Source organism: Neolamprologus brichardi, chromosome 20, assembly GCF_056152115.1.
Source record: "Neolamprologus brichardi isolate AB-2024 chromosome 20, ASM5615211v1, whole genome shotgun sequence".
Lineage (NCBI taxonomy): Eukaryota > Metazoa > Chordata > Actinopteri > Cichliformes > Cichlidae > Neolamprologus > Neolamprologus brichardi.
The window spans coordinates 21,111,015-21,126,981 of record NC_142123.1 but is presented as its reverse complement, the minus strand read 5'-3'; positions in this window follow the sequence as shown (position 1 = coordinate 21,126,981).

The following is a 15,967-nucleotide window of genomic DNA, read 5'->3' as shown; positions in this document are numbered from 1 at the left end:
GCGGGATCTACCAAGGAGATACTCTGTTCCCACTGCTGTTCTGCATAGGCCTCAACCCCCTATATATAGATATATAGATATATAGATATATATAGATATATCGAACGGTTCAATATATATTGAACCGTTCGATACAGTGCTTTCGGTTCCGTACGCATATGTATCGAACAATACAAATGTTTTAATTTATTTTATCAACTTTCCTTCGGACGATGCTGTCTGTGTTGAGCGTTCAGTGGATCTGCGCTCGACAGTGCAGCCTAGGCGGAGTAGTCCAACGCAGATTCACTGAGCGCAGGGTAAGCTAGCGAGACAGAAGCTAAGCTCTCGTTGCAACATGGCAAATTGAACCTCCCCCACCCTCATTCAGATCTGGCGTTTGGAACTATTTTGGTTTTAATGTGACGTATGACCCTGAAGGTAAGCGCGTCATGGACAAAAGTAAAACAGTATGTCGGATGTGCCACGCAATGCTCAATTACATTGGTGGGAACTAGTGCATTAGCGCAGTTAGCTCGTTAACGTGTTGACGCCGTCCAGCCCCACGCACGGGGCGATCCGCGGTAGCTCGTTAACGGAGATTTGCCGTGTTGTGGCGTTAACGTCATTTCAACGAGATTAACGCTGACAGCACTAGTGGGAACAAAATGAATATGACTGCACATTTATTCCGACATCATCCTAGTGCAAAGACAAGTTGAAGCAGACAAAAACAACAAGCACGCATGCTACAAACTTTACCCGAGTCATTTAGACAGCCGTTAGCACATGATTCTCCTTATGGGGACCTGATATGTTTAATATGCTGCTGAGAATATACCCCAGAAGAAGTGTATAGTATAGCTTTTATTTTGGAAAGAGCCATTTCTCTGTAATAAACTCTCTTTTCCAAAGATGAGTGATTTCTCGATCAGATAGATTTTTTTTTATTACTTTGTTGTTTCAGCAACATTAAATTTAAAAACTGTACTTTTGAGTTAAAATACATATTTATAATTTTAATAAATGACAAATTAAAAAGGCATGAACATTTTTTTTGTATCGAAAAAATATCGAACCGTGACACCAAACCGAACCGAACCGAACCGTGAATTTTGTGTATCGTTGCACCCCTAATATATAGATATATATATTTGAGCCTATGACTGTACTTTTGACCTTGTCTGGATTAGAAAAAAATCCAGAATTAATTCAAACCTTTGTACCCAATTCTTTTTTTAAAAATTTATTAAAGATCTATGCTGTACAGTTATTCCACCCTGGAAAAAGAACAGTTCAAAGCCCCAAATTGCCATGATGATGAGTATGTGTAACTTCTGACTACAACTGCACATATGCTCCTTTATTAATTGTGCTTCAGCTCATTTTAAATGTGCACAATTTATTTTGTGACACAGGCAGCATTTAAAAAGCCACAGAAAAATCCCAGCCTCCCCTGTTTTATTCCCACATCTCTTTAATACAACAGTAAATCGTGATCTTCCTGTCTCCTTTATGTACTTTTTACCCTTCCCACTATTTCCTACCGTATTCCACTTCCCCCATACCTCTGCTTCTCTGCGTCTAGGCCTGAGTTGAGTTATTGGACCATCATCCACCGTAGCTGAGCAGAGAGAGGTCAGTTCTCCTCGGCTATCAGTATTTTGTAGCTTGCTGTACCATTTCTGCTCTGCGTTTGTTAAAATGTCAGCTTCCCCAAATTCCCTCATAATCATTAGCAGACCTTAAGGAAACATCACTTCTCATCAGGGTGTTTATTAAGTAAATAACTCTTAATTACCATATTCTTTAAACTCTTTCCATCTAGCCTTCCAGCTCTAACTCCCCTGTGTCCCTGGCCAGAATCCTAGACTCATCCAAGCCCATCATCCCTAATCTGAGTGCTAGCTGTCTCCTTTCCTATCCTACTGCTGTCACCACTGCTATTAAGTCTGTCTAATTGAAGAGGCTTCTGTCAATGTGTGTATGTGCATGCGAGTATGGGTCCGTATTGTGGCCAGGCTCACTGGAGCCAGGTGGCCACGTGTTTGGCTCATAGGAGGCCATTTTTCTATTGATGTTAAACCATAGACTATAAACTCAGCCATGTGGTGAACATAGAGCAAGATTGTATTTGATGCCAAGGACTTGGCAACTGACGCGTAGGAAGACATAATCAGGAATGCAAATTTGGCCAATTATTTTTGAAATTTGATGGATATGGCCAAAGTGGTTTGAGATTTTTCCAATACTTTAATGAAACTGCAAGCAAGAGAAGATGACCCTGGACGAGATGCTAATAGATAAACAATACTGAGCTGCACATGAGAATTCACTGGGTTTTGATTAAGTAGATGGACTCTTTAAGCTGAAATGAGAGCGTCGGTACTTTATAACAAGCAAAACAGACACAACCTCCAGTGTTAAATCATCTAGATTTGAAAAAAAGAAAAGAATTCTCCAGCTATCTAAAAACATGTTAGGTGTGGTATATTTGTGGTATGTCAGCTTAGGATAATTAGGCACTTGAGTTACTCAACCCAAATCACAAACAACTTGCAGAAGCTGTTATTTTGTTGTGATGTCACTTAAAGCTGCAGCACAGCTTTCTGTCATAAACACATTTAGCAAACTTCTCCCTCTTCGCTGTATGAAATCAGCCACATTTTTTCACCAACTCTCTTCACTCTTGTTATGTTTACCTCTCTAAACCCAAGATGTCTGGCAAGTAAACAGATACTGGCTCTTGTCATGGTCTGAACGAGGTCCACGTTTCTCCTTCAGGCCCTTCTTCTTGTCCAGATTAGCGAGGAACCATAGCTGCTTAATGAAAGTCAGGAGTGACTGCCCACAGAATGCCTGCACAAAGACTACTGTAGTGTAGTAACAGGAGAGAGACCACTGCCGCAATATAAATATTACTGAATAAAAGCCAAGAACATGAGAGCATAATTGTGATTTGTTATTGTATATTAGTCAATCCATTGGTTAACATGCTATATCCATGCAAATAAATAAGTAAAATCAAGTCTTCGATCTCAGCTGTGTTCTTTAGCTGACCGGGACCTCCATTTCTTTTTAAGTAGGAGAACCCACAGTTGAGATTGTATTCTCCTGCAGTCCTCCTCCTCCGGGAGGAGGAGCATCCACATACTGAAAAACATTTTCAAAACTGAAAGGGAGTATCCATCTCTCAGTTCAGACTCACAGGGTCTTGTTCATGTATGTTACTGAAGGAAGAAGAAGCTCCCTCTGCCTTATGCAGTCCTTGCCCCATCCTGAGGTCTGCAGAGTGAAGATTTATGCTTTATGGTTAATGATATTCTACTCCCACAGCTTCCAGCCTGCATCCCTCCCTGCAAACCCCCCACACCAGGGCTGCTGGGATTCATGTGTAGACAAACAAAGACCCTCACTCGGATGGAAACACGTGCAGTGATCTGGTTGCATTTAATGGTCAAAGAGGGGAATGGAAGCAATATTTTTACACGGAAGATTGGTTCCCAGTGTACGCTGTGCACAAAGGCATCCAGCCTGAGCTTTATGGATTCTAGTATTGTGCTCAAAAGTTCAAAAGAGTGTGTTGTCAAGCACACTTGCTTAACAACACACTCAAGAGTTTTACTTAAAGTTGGCAAAGCTGAAGACATGCATATGTTACTCTAGACTTGTTTGCCATATTGAATACGATACAACCACCAGTAAATAGGAAAAAATGTGTATTCCCTGACTTGTTAGCAATGGTTTCTGGAGGTTGCTAGCTCTCATTTGCTAGACGATTGCCACGGGTGCTTATAATTATTCATGTTTGCCTTCAAATACTTGCTAAATAGGGGAGACCGGGGATAGTTGTAACATTTTTGACATTTCTGTCTGTAAATTGGAGCTCTTTAAAGGTAGTGGATTCAAAATGTAATGCAAAGTATTTACATGTCTCGGCTATTAAATAGTGCAGCTATTTTCTCTGCAGCACAATTACCCATTGCATGGTATGGCCTCAAACACAAAGAGTGAAATGTTACAATTAACCCCATAGTCTGGGTTAGTTGTAACATATCCTGGGGTGAAATGTAACACAATGAAATAAGGGTACTAACAAAACATTAACATGTAATCTTTTTTATTCAACACATGAATGCACTTAGAGCCATTTATGTAGCTGTGTGTGTGTGTGTGTGACATAATGGAAAAATCTAGCTTTTGAACATATTCCAACCCCCCAAAAAAGACAAATTATGGAATTTTCTGCAACTGAATATTTCATTAATTTTGGTTGGTCTTCCTTGAGTTTGGCCTCATTGGCTCAGTGGGCATTATAATCTACAACTCTTGCACCAATTTCGAACATAACAATGAAGCTGAAAAAATGTAGTTGTTCACCAGCATCACAATTCCATTACTTTTTATCATGGCTTACTTTGGTGTGGTTTGCAAAGTGCTTCAGAAAGATGAGGAAATCTGTTTCTTGCACCCATCTTGATTTATTTCCACTACCAGTACTTCCTACTGGTCCATCTCTGACACAGTGGTCTGCATAATGTATGTGTGGGAACACAAACAGTGGAGGAATTGTGTTGCCAATGGCATTAACCGCATATACAAAAGCGACCAGTGAACCTCTCTCTGCTGATGTCGTTGCCCCAACTTGTTTAATATAAGTTAAAGTAATAGTGTGGTAAGTTGTAACATCTGCATTATTGTTACAACTAACCCAGACTGTTGCTGTTACAACTGACCCGGACTCCTATAGCCATGAACCAGCTAACATTACAGCCAATGGCTAAAACATTAGCACTAAAGACCTACACAGAATATATCCTCATAGACATACAAATAACATAATTTAAGTTTGATAAGTTTAACTGCAAAGCAGATAATGCTATTAGAAATTGAAATAAAGTAGAAAAACTTACTTTTTGGCATACAAATTACTTTTTTTCGTGTTAAATTGTCTGTGTTTGACAAAATGTGCTGATTTTTCACATGTGATAGCAGAACTGAATTGGGCATGTACAGGATGAATCACATCATTTGAAACTGATTGGAGAAATTGGAAGTATTACAACTGACCCACGTTACAACTATCCCCGGTCTCCCCTACTAGATGAGTGGTCGTAAGCCAACATGTCTCAAAGGACACAGCTTTTACTTTGAAGGCAAACAGTCATTTTCACAGTTTGGTAAATGGACCAATTCTTATATAGCGCTTTTCTATTCTCCCAGAGTACTTAAAGCACACCCATTCTCACAAGCACTTTCTCTGTACTTAGTGCTTTCTAACTACATTCACACACATTCATACTCTGATGGATGCATCGGAGAGCAACTTGGGGTTAGTATCTTGCCCAAGGATACTTGACATGCAGACTAGTGGAGCCAAGGATCAAACCACCAACCTTCCGATCCGTAGGTGACCTGCTGTACCTCCTGAGCTACAGCTACAGTTTCAGGACAACTCGGAGAGTAGTTGGACGGTGTTTCTGAGACAAGTATGCCACTTTGTGCAAACTACAGGCAACAACAGAAATATATTAGAGACCAAAACAATTACAGTTTTTGCCAACATTTTCCCATAGCAACAGGTGGTTTCAAGTCAGTCGCAGACCAATTTCTAGGCCTGTGTGCCTCATTTGACCTATGACACCATGGTGTCATAGGTCCAAAATGGTGGACACATTAACATCACATGGTTAGCAGTCACATGTCTGCAAAACCTTGATACTACACAGTGGTTCAAAGCAGTCTATGGTGTTCAGACAACTGTTTTGAGAAGAAGGATAACAGGTTGTCTTCTTCTGTGTTCACCCATACACACACACACACACACACACACACACACACACACACACAATTTAGCATTGGTTCTTTATGTCTAAATAAAGGCTTTTTTTTTAAAAGAATGTTTCTTTACGGGTCTGTGTGTTGGCATTTATTTGTTTCTTTCTCCTTCTGGTTTAATCTGAAAGGCAGTGTTTCACACTTCTTTTGGCAGCCCTGTCAGTCTCCTGAAAGAAATGGAATGATTGGCAAATCAGTGGCCGTCACACCCAACCAATTTGGAGTCCAGCATTTCACAGAGTGATTTCACACGCCCAGAAGTGACCTTTGTCTCCGGCAAGGACACGTGAGCACATTATGAATGGTTTTGTTTGAGTTCTAGTATTATGAAGGAAAGATGTTAACTTTTTACGAGTAACTGCAGCTGGTCAACATATACGCACCATAAAAAACAATAAAAATGCTTCTCTTTTTTGGGATGCACTGGTGATGTATACTTTAGGGGCTTTCTTAGCTAATCTAACAGAAATCCTGACCAGTCCATTTGGGAATTGTTTAAGTCAAAGCCATACCCGGTTTCAGCTGAAGTGCTGCCATGCTAAGTGGGAACAATCAGCCAGCCAAGTTAGATATCTGGGGTCACCAGTGCACAATTTCTTGCCTTAATAACCAATAGCCTAAGAAAAGTCAAATGTTGGAGGTTTGCACGTTGGGGATTCTTAATCCAAACCACAAAAATGTACTTACATGTGCATGCATGCACTTTGTGTCTCTTTCTCTCACATGCACTAAATTCACATACATGTACCCAGACATGTTTGACCGGCACATGCTCTATGATTGCTGCAGCATATAACCTTCATACTCTGTCTGCTAAAGAATGGAGATTTGTTAGTTTTTCAGATTCCTGGATGTGTTAATAAATTCATGCCATCACAGCCACTGGAACCCTTTGTTTATTTTCATTAAGCAAAATCATCTTCAGGGCAGGAAAAGTGTAAAATGCTTTAAAATACTGAGCTCATTACATCATGAAGAGTAAGAGATGATAAGAGCTACAAGCAGGGGAAGATGTATTTTATTCTCAGAGTATGAGTTATTATATTACAGATTCAAGGCTTTGGTAACTCTAAATTATTAAGAAGGAGGAACAATTCATTCAAATAAACTAGAAGAAAGTTCATTAGTACTACATTCCTTGTATGAAAACTCTGATAACCTGTTAGGTATGAAGATATTTAATATAATTTATGGGTCTGGGGTGATGGGATCAGGGTTAGGGTGAAGGACAAAGCCATGAAGATTGTGGATTTACCACATTCACACACTGAGAGTTCTTTTGATGGCTTTCTCTATTTTGATAAACTGTTAGTGATGCAAAGGACAACTACAATTGTACTATATTACAACTGCAAGCAGTACATGGCCATACTACCACCTGCTCTACTCTGCATGAAGTTGAATAATAGTAAAGGCTTTAAAAATACCTCCAAGGACAAAGACATCTCTGAATTGTTATCCATGCTAACCAGCTAGGCTCATCTTAGTGCCATTTTGTACCTCAAAAGTCCATAGTCACTGTAGCGACCAGTCTGGTTCAGAGAAGAAGAGCATCCTTTCATTATTTTGTTATTCTAACCAACAAATGAAATAATGAATGCAACAATGACTGATGCTCTTGGCTTGGAGAGCTGAATTAATGAAGAAGCCTGCTGGTTAGAGTCAGTTAAACTAGCACGGGCCGTTGCATTCCTGCTATTCTTAATGGTATAGTGTGGAAAATCTCACTGTAGATAGCAGATTGCAGTCAATTGAATTCAGTTTTCTTACCCCACCCAGTTTAAGTGTATTATTCTAGCTGCAGTGCCTGCTGTTGGAAGGACATGTTTTTGTGTCAAGATTATTTAAATCATTGTCTCTCTGCAAATCCTTGCCTCTGGAAAGATACTATGCCAAACTCATCACTTTGTCTCTTTCTGTCATGTTTTAACCTCTTTGGTGAAGGGAAGCCCTTCTCAGGTGACAAAACATAGGTATGATCCATCATATGTTCAGTCTGAAGGTGCACGTGTGAATTAAAATTTGTTCTCGTGTCTGCCCTGGTGTACTACGTATGTAGATTAGTTGGAATGGTGATTCACATCTTGGCGACTATAATCAAGACGTGGCAGCTTCCACAAACTGACACTTGCTCCTGTGTATTTTTATTGGATTAATTCTAAATTTATGAGACTTCATGAATTTATTGGAAGATGTAATTACACACTAACTAATATACTATTATGCGTATAATAGTCTTATAAAAATTTTTAAATAACCTCAAAAAATGACTCACTGCGCCTTTTAGCGTTTTTTTTTTTTTGCCTTGGAACTGGTACTTACAAACATGGTTGCTCCAAAGTTCACAAGGTGTAGAAATTTAACACCTCGGATAAGAGACAAAAAATGAAAGAAAGACCAGTTTAGAGTCTGTAATGACCATCGTATGATACTGCAAATACTGATGATTATGAAGTTGGATTTATGAACCTAGTTGTGGCTCAACTCCTCACAGCTTCTATGGTGATCGGAGTGCCTTTTTAAAAATATGTGTAAATTATGGCACAGCACATCAAAATGAAAATGTCTTCAATGCCCAGAGCTATTTAAAAGAAACGACCGCATAGCCTTCTAGAGAAAGGTACTTTTCAGCTATTTTACAAACCATTTTACAATCAAAATGTTTTGTGACTTTGCCAAAAAAAAGAGTTAAAGCTGTACCTGATTTAAATCTGGCTATTACAAAGCCTTTTATTTCCAACAACTCCTGTAACAAAATATTAAGTTTTCATCGAGATACCAAACATCTTGTTTCCACATTACCGTTTCCACAATAAAAACCTTTGATTCTTAATAATTATTTTCATGTTGTAATACCTGGCTTATCAAACCTTTATGGGCTAGACCTTTCCTTTTAATCTACAGTGAATGTCTTCGTTTTAAAAGTGATTGGTTGTGTCACGTACTGATTTTTGCTGAAATTAATTTAATAATTGGCTGGGTGCTTATCAACCATGGCTTGCTGACTGCATAAATAGGGAACAGACTCCCCTTATCACATATCACCAGAATTAATTTTATACGCACACATTAGGCCTTATATTAAAAATCAAAACATTTAAAGTACATAATATATTTCCCCTCCAGCAATGCACCAAGTCTCTCTTGCAGTCAGATGAAGAATTCCATTCTTTATTAAAATATGAGATTTGTTTGGCTGGTACTGTGTCATACAAAGGATTAAGTTGCGAGACAAAGGGGTCTTTTTAAACTTCACCGTGAAATATAGCTCTTCTTTAAACTAACATGATCCAGCGTGCAAGCTAAATCCATGCATTTCATTAGGGATTTATTGACACTGATCCACCAATCGAGCATAATTGCATTCCAGACTGTAATGTAGCAACAGCCCCTCTGCACTTTGTCAAATCCAAGGGTGGGACTTGCAGGCATCCCTGAAAGTAATGTATGCATGCATGCTCAGGATTTTTTAAGGGCACAGTGAAGTGCCATACAGGATGGTATGTAGAGTAGAGGCACTGGTAGCAGCTGCTGTGTGTTTGGTATGTGCTCTATCCATTACAATTGCATGTATAGCCTTTGACATGTCATTAAAGCATTCTTCAGGAGTGACAACATGGGGTCAGGAGATGTGACACCAGATATCACTGTCTGAGCAATTTGTATAATGTCATACTGAACAAATATGCAAAGACAGCATCAGATAGAATCACAATTTTATGATGCTATCAAAGTCGTTTACTAGCTAATATGAATGGTACTTAGCCTTGTTGATGTGTCCTACAGGCCTGTCTTGTAAGGGTGGTTAAAGGGCACTTCTAGTCTGTGCTTGTAAAAATAGCTCAACAAAATAGGAATCAAAGATGGAATGAACCCAGTGAAAAGACTTGTGATATTGATAGTTCAACAGCTACCATTTAACTTGATTCTAATTAAGACCAAACATTTTAATCTGAATGTAAGCCAAAAAAACGTCAGTGCCTATGAGGGATCGTTTCTGCAGGCCACAAACTGAGGAAACTGGAGAAGGGTGTGATTATAAGTGGGAAGGAAGGGTGAATTTAAGTTATTCCTCCAAGAACTTTGTGTTTCAGATATATAGCTTGGGGATACATGACTGAACATACACATGCACCCTAATAAGTTTTGAATGCCATCCTAAATTTTATTATAAGGAAACTTAAATATCCCATTGCCTCAAAAGACAAAGGACCCGTAACACACACACACACACACAGCAGCAGCAGCAGCATGTGATTGGACCTCCAGCTTTCAGAACTCTGTGTGCTTCCCCTTCTTTCTGACCCTGTGCCAGAGGCTGTGAAATGAGATTATTATGTGTGAAATGATAAGCCCTCTCACTTCTTCCTATAATCCAGACAGGACAAATCAGGGTTAAAGACAGAGGCTAGACAGTGTTGAGCGATAGCTGCAGGCTGGTGCTGCGCCACAGGGGAGTACAGTGCTGGACTAACTTCTTCCACATCATTGCAACTTTCTTTTGTGTCCTGCGGCTTGAGGTAGAACAGTTTATACAGATAGAAGGCGAGATAGAGACGATGGCGGCGTAACCGCCTCCTTCAGCGTGTGCTCTTTTCATAAATGATCCCAGGTTGAACAAACATCCAGCTGGGTGCGAAGCACGGTCCTCACCCCTTAACCTACAATTCCTCCCACTCGCACCCCTGAGCAGCATCTGTCTGGCTCTGCTGTGATAGCATTCCCTGCATACCTGTGCTCTCAACTGACAGGAGCACATGCACAGGTCACAGGGCCACAATGGGGAGCGGATGTATGCGTATTAACTCAAATCTCCAGCGACAACCCAAATTTGCCATTATTGCAGATTAATCTTTCCCAGACTGCGACGGTATGGGGACTATAAATGTACGTTAGACTGCTGAGTGGAGAAAGGGGGATTAGGTGATGGTGAAGGTGGGCATTTGAGTGAGAGGTTTCAACCCTGGGCGACTGTGACCTCTGGCCTCCTGATGTGAACTAGAGAACAGCCTCCTCTAATGGAGTAATTACCGTGAACAATAACGCACAATTGGTTACAGTTGGATTAGCTTGAGCTCATCTAATAAGGCATGCAATGCACCAAGTGGGTCAGTGAAGCGCTCAGTTTAGGGGATGATACACATTCTTTAATGAAAGGCATTGCTCTCTTCCCAGTTCACTGGCCCTTTGATGGTGATATACAGTATAGATAATGATAGAGGTATAAAGTTTCTGGAAGGGCAGAGCAGTGATGAATGACTAAATGAATACAAAAAGACTTTTTACTACTGGATTTGCTCCATGTTAAGGTTTAAAAGGTATTAATTTATCAATTTTAGTCATTTTTCTGTTGTTAGTTGGATATATTTAACATTTCTCTTTTCACACATTGAATTTACACAAGGGTATGTGTCTGCAAACCTTTAAAGTATTTTTTTTTCTTTGAGTGCAATCCCTCATGTAGTTGATTAAAGGAATTCAGTAATGCCCATTTCAGGCCTACAGTGTATTTCATTGTTACAGTCCCAATAGAAAACACATTATTACGCATATTTGCTTGTGATGAAATGCAATCCCTGGCACAGAGGCCCCAAAACTGTTTAGTATTTCATTTTATTCAGTTTACACATTAAATTTCCATCAGTGTGGTTTATGAATGCAGTCCATTCGCTCTGTTTCCATGAAATCTTGGGCAATGTTTGGTTCTGCACAGTGATTTATTACCCGAATAGAGTAAATGTTTAATTATGAATATGTTTGATTTATAGTTTAACACACACAGTTTTGAATAAATTCAAAATCAGCATAAAAATCAGCAAATAAAAGCCATATTGCAATATTATGACCAGAAGACTTCATGCATATACCTGCTAATAAACTCTGCAGTCTGAGTGTTTTTACCACATGCTTATTGGCTTAACATGCAGATGTACCAGTTTCACACATTATAAAATGCTACTTGTGTACAGTTATGGTCAGAAGTTTACACACACTCATCCTGGGCAGGAACTTCATGGTAATTTTGGGCTTTTGAGCTTGGCAACAATGCCAAATAAATTCAAACTTTTGGACCCAATTCTTGTTTTTAAATATCATTAAGGATGTATGCTGTACAATCATTTCACCCCGGACAAAGAATAGTTCAAACACATCATTCATGCCCCTTATTGCCACGACATTCATTCGACTTTAAACTTTTCGATCATGACTGTACATATTACACGCAATTTCAAAAAGCGGTTCTTTAACACATGTATTGCAAAACCTATATGAAGTCACAGCTACAGGAAACCCACTCATGCGTGGTAATTATTAATGTAAACACTATAATGAAGGTTTGTAAATGCATGTCAGTGCACATTTACATTTTCAGCCAGTTGATTTAAAAAAAGTCAGGCCTTACATTTGAGCTTCTGGAACTGAAAAAAAAAAGAAAAATATGAGAAATTAGAGAAATCCTGTTCCTTACACTGAGAAACTGTTGCTGTATTTTGGGACAGGGGACAGCTGATGCACTAAAAGCTCATCCACGCTCCATGACTCAATCACCAGTGCTACTATTTTATTTATTTGAAAAATGATTTTTCTGATTTATTCTCTTATGCTCCTGTGTTTGTTATTTGTTTTTATCTGTAGTCTAAACTTCTAGTTTCATGTTTTCAGAGCTGCCACACACATTCATGAAACTGTTCCTTCTGGTGGCCTGAACTCATAAACACAAAGGATTTTTGTGTGCCACAGGACTGACTCAAAGATTATCTGCTGTCAGAAAAATGAAAAGCAAAACGTCGGACTCTTTTTTTTCTTTTTTTTTAGAAATTTATTTTCATTCTTAATTTCCGATGAGTTCTAACCAGGTCCTCTTGGAATGTAAAAAACAACAACAAACATATATCAGGAGACAAAAAGCATCATCCCTGCAAGTGGCACAGTGTCAAAGGTTAGGGCAGGAGGGATAATGGGGAAAACAGAGGTAGGATCCACTGGTGTTGAGACAGAATGAGCTACAGAAGTTTTTCTTTGCCAAGTTTAATCTACAATATATTATTGTTGAGATTTGCTCTTTTGGTCTTGTCTAAACGTCTAAAAGCATCAGATTAATTACTTTACTCTGTCATGTCACCAGATGTCTGCCTGATTAACCACACATTCATATGTGTGTGAAATGCTGATATGAATTAGGGGATATAAAACAAAGGTTCATATTACAAAAGGGGTTTTAGAGTAGCAGCAAAAGTGTAAGTGAAAACTGGAACATGAATTCTGTCATCTGATAAATCATTACCGATTTGCTTGTTTTCGTTTAGTTTATTATTCACTAAGTATTTCTACTTAATGCTAACTCGCACTGTTGGACTGTGGAAGATGAGAACGTGTTGGTCTCAATGCATGTGACAGTGCCATCTGCTTCTTTACACCTGTGAGCAGTCAGCTTCAACAGGAGGGCGCCGCACGCAAGGATGTTGATGCCATGTCCCTCAGACCTGGTTCCTTTCCCCACAGGCGCTCTGCTGGTGCAATAAGCAGTTGCATTTGGTTAGGTTCAAAACAAAACCAGTAGTACCCTCAACTGAACTCAAGTCACTGCAGTGGTTAGCAAGGGCCTTTTCCCAAGGCAACCTCAGCATCTCTGCTTTTAAACATAAAAAGACTCTGTGCCAGAGTGTGAGCGAATACAATACTTTGACTCTGCCAGCTTCTCCAAAAGACCACCTTAAAGACTTCTGGATTCTCTTAGGCAAATCTATATTTTTTTCCACAATAAACTGCAGCATATTTTATCTTGCCACCATTGTCTTACGTTGCCGTTTTTGTTCTTTGCACATAGACCTAAATGATTAGGTGATCACTCTGACTACACACCAATAATCAGCTCAACAAAGCCTCCATTGGCAGTTTCTGTTTACTGCCTGAGGTGCTGATTGATTGCAGCTCTCTCAGCGTTTACGGTTGCAGAGCTCCAACATTATTACCCGAACCGAGTGGACTCCAGAGTTCTGCAAACCAGCCTCTGGTGTGCATTCAGTTTGTTGCTGTCTTCAGCTCCTGACCAGCATCCAGCAAACTGAACCTTCCTTCCCTCCAGTTTCCAGTCTCTTCTCCAGTCACCCACCGCAGGCAAAAACAATGCTTGAACGGAATGCAGTTTATTCATTTCAACTGTTTTGTATTTCCAACATTTTCCTCCTTGCATCTTATTACCATTAAAAGCAGTACATAACATATGCCTCTTCACAAGACATCAAAGCCCTGAATTGCTTTCATTTAATTAACTGCCGCAGCATAAAAACAGAATACTCAGCAACAGAGATAAGATACTCCAAAGGAAACAAGTCATTCCTGTTAAATTAGAAAATATTTGTAGTAATCCAGTGCAGTGGGAGTATTATGGGGCAAAGTATGTCACTTTAGTCCACGCTGGCTGGTTCGTGGGGAACTAACTGACCAACATAAGTGAATCATACAGATGTTATATGTTTTCTGGTTTAAACACCCACTCATATTAGACGAATAAGTGTCCAACTTTCATTACTTATTAGAATAAGTGTAAATGACACCAAATGAATGTCACTTTTGAAACCTGCCCGGATACAGTCTTGTTTTGCTTTCCGTTAGTCTGTTTGTCTTACTTTTGGAAAGCTTCAAATAGCAGCCATGAAAACTAAAGGGCTCTCATCTTCCTTTTTCTTGGTTGCAGCTTCGTTTTCCTGATAAATTTTTTAGTCACTGGGGGAAAGATCTGTATAGTTGTATTATAACAGAGAGCCGCTGTAACTCTGACTCTACAGCCACTACACTGTGCATGTTAATGTCAAAAAATTGCCCAATGCTCATTTAACATAGCGTTTAAAAAAATGAATGAAAGTGAGAACCATTCATCTGTAAGTCATCCAAATTGTAAAATGATCCTGCAAAAAAGTAGATGCTTATCTTAATTACTTTGCCTTAGAGGGAAAGGCACACAATAATTTCATGTACAATTACAGCTTGTTCTGCACAATTATAGGGTCCGGTCATGTGATGCTTTGCAGAGGGGAGTCAAAGTCAAAAATCTCAGCTCATAGCAGAAATAACCACTGAAGGATTTATAGTACACACTGGCAGTACTATTTAATTAGAACAGGGGTGTCAGGGGAGGACTAGCATCTATTACCTCTGATTGGTGAGGCTGAAATTATTTCCATTCCTCAATCAATTAAGTTCAGTGGTTGAAGACCCATCTGTTTGTGGTTACTGTGCCTGGCTCTAAAATCTCCTGTGCTATTCTTTTATTTTAATGCTGAATGGGCTTTGTTATGATCAGAGAACTTTTTAAATCCTTGCTTTGGGTTATAAAGTGCCCATTCAGTACAGTAAGCACATCTATGTGTGTGTGTGCATATGTGTGTATGCTCACATCTGAAAGCTGATTCCCATTCATTTGCAGCTTGAGGGGAATCAAGCACAACATGAGATTTCATCAGAGGTTATGTTGTTTACTGAGCTTGACTTTCACAGAGAAGATTCAGTTGTGGGTTTGGACAGTGTCACGTGTACATTTGAAATGTCTTGTAAATCAACTTTATGGAAGTAGGATTATTTTTAACGAGGCCATCTCTGGCTGTAAAGAGAGGTCGTGGTAAAAACTATGGGAAAGAAAATAAATGGTTATCCCTGTTTTAATTTGACTTTGCACTGGCGATGAAATGGACACAAAGAAAACTGTTGAGCAAATCGTAAAGTTGGACTGAAACTGTCCAATGACTGAAAGTGGAAGCAAAAACTTATGCAACGTTACCGTTTGCAGCTGTGTCAACACTCAAAACTCTGAAGCTTGTTAGCCAGCCTTCTGTAAATGTGCAAGACTTTATCCAACTATTTTGTTAATGAATAAATAAAAGTATAAATAAAAATGCAACACAAAATCTTGAGCCTATCCAGATATGCTGTTTTATTCAGGAAACCTAAAAAAAACCTGTCTGATAAGTCAGCACAGAAGGCTATGCACATTGCTGGTTAACCGCCTATTATTTAAGTGATAAAACTACTTTTAGTGGCTTACCCTAAAGATTCCACACCATGGAGTTACACATAGCTGTTTGATTGGGGTTTTCACATAAGCCATATCAAATAAACCATATCAAATCAGTTTTAAAGCTCTTGTAGATCC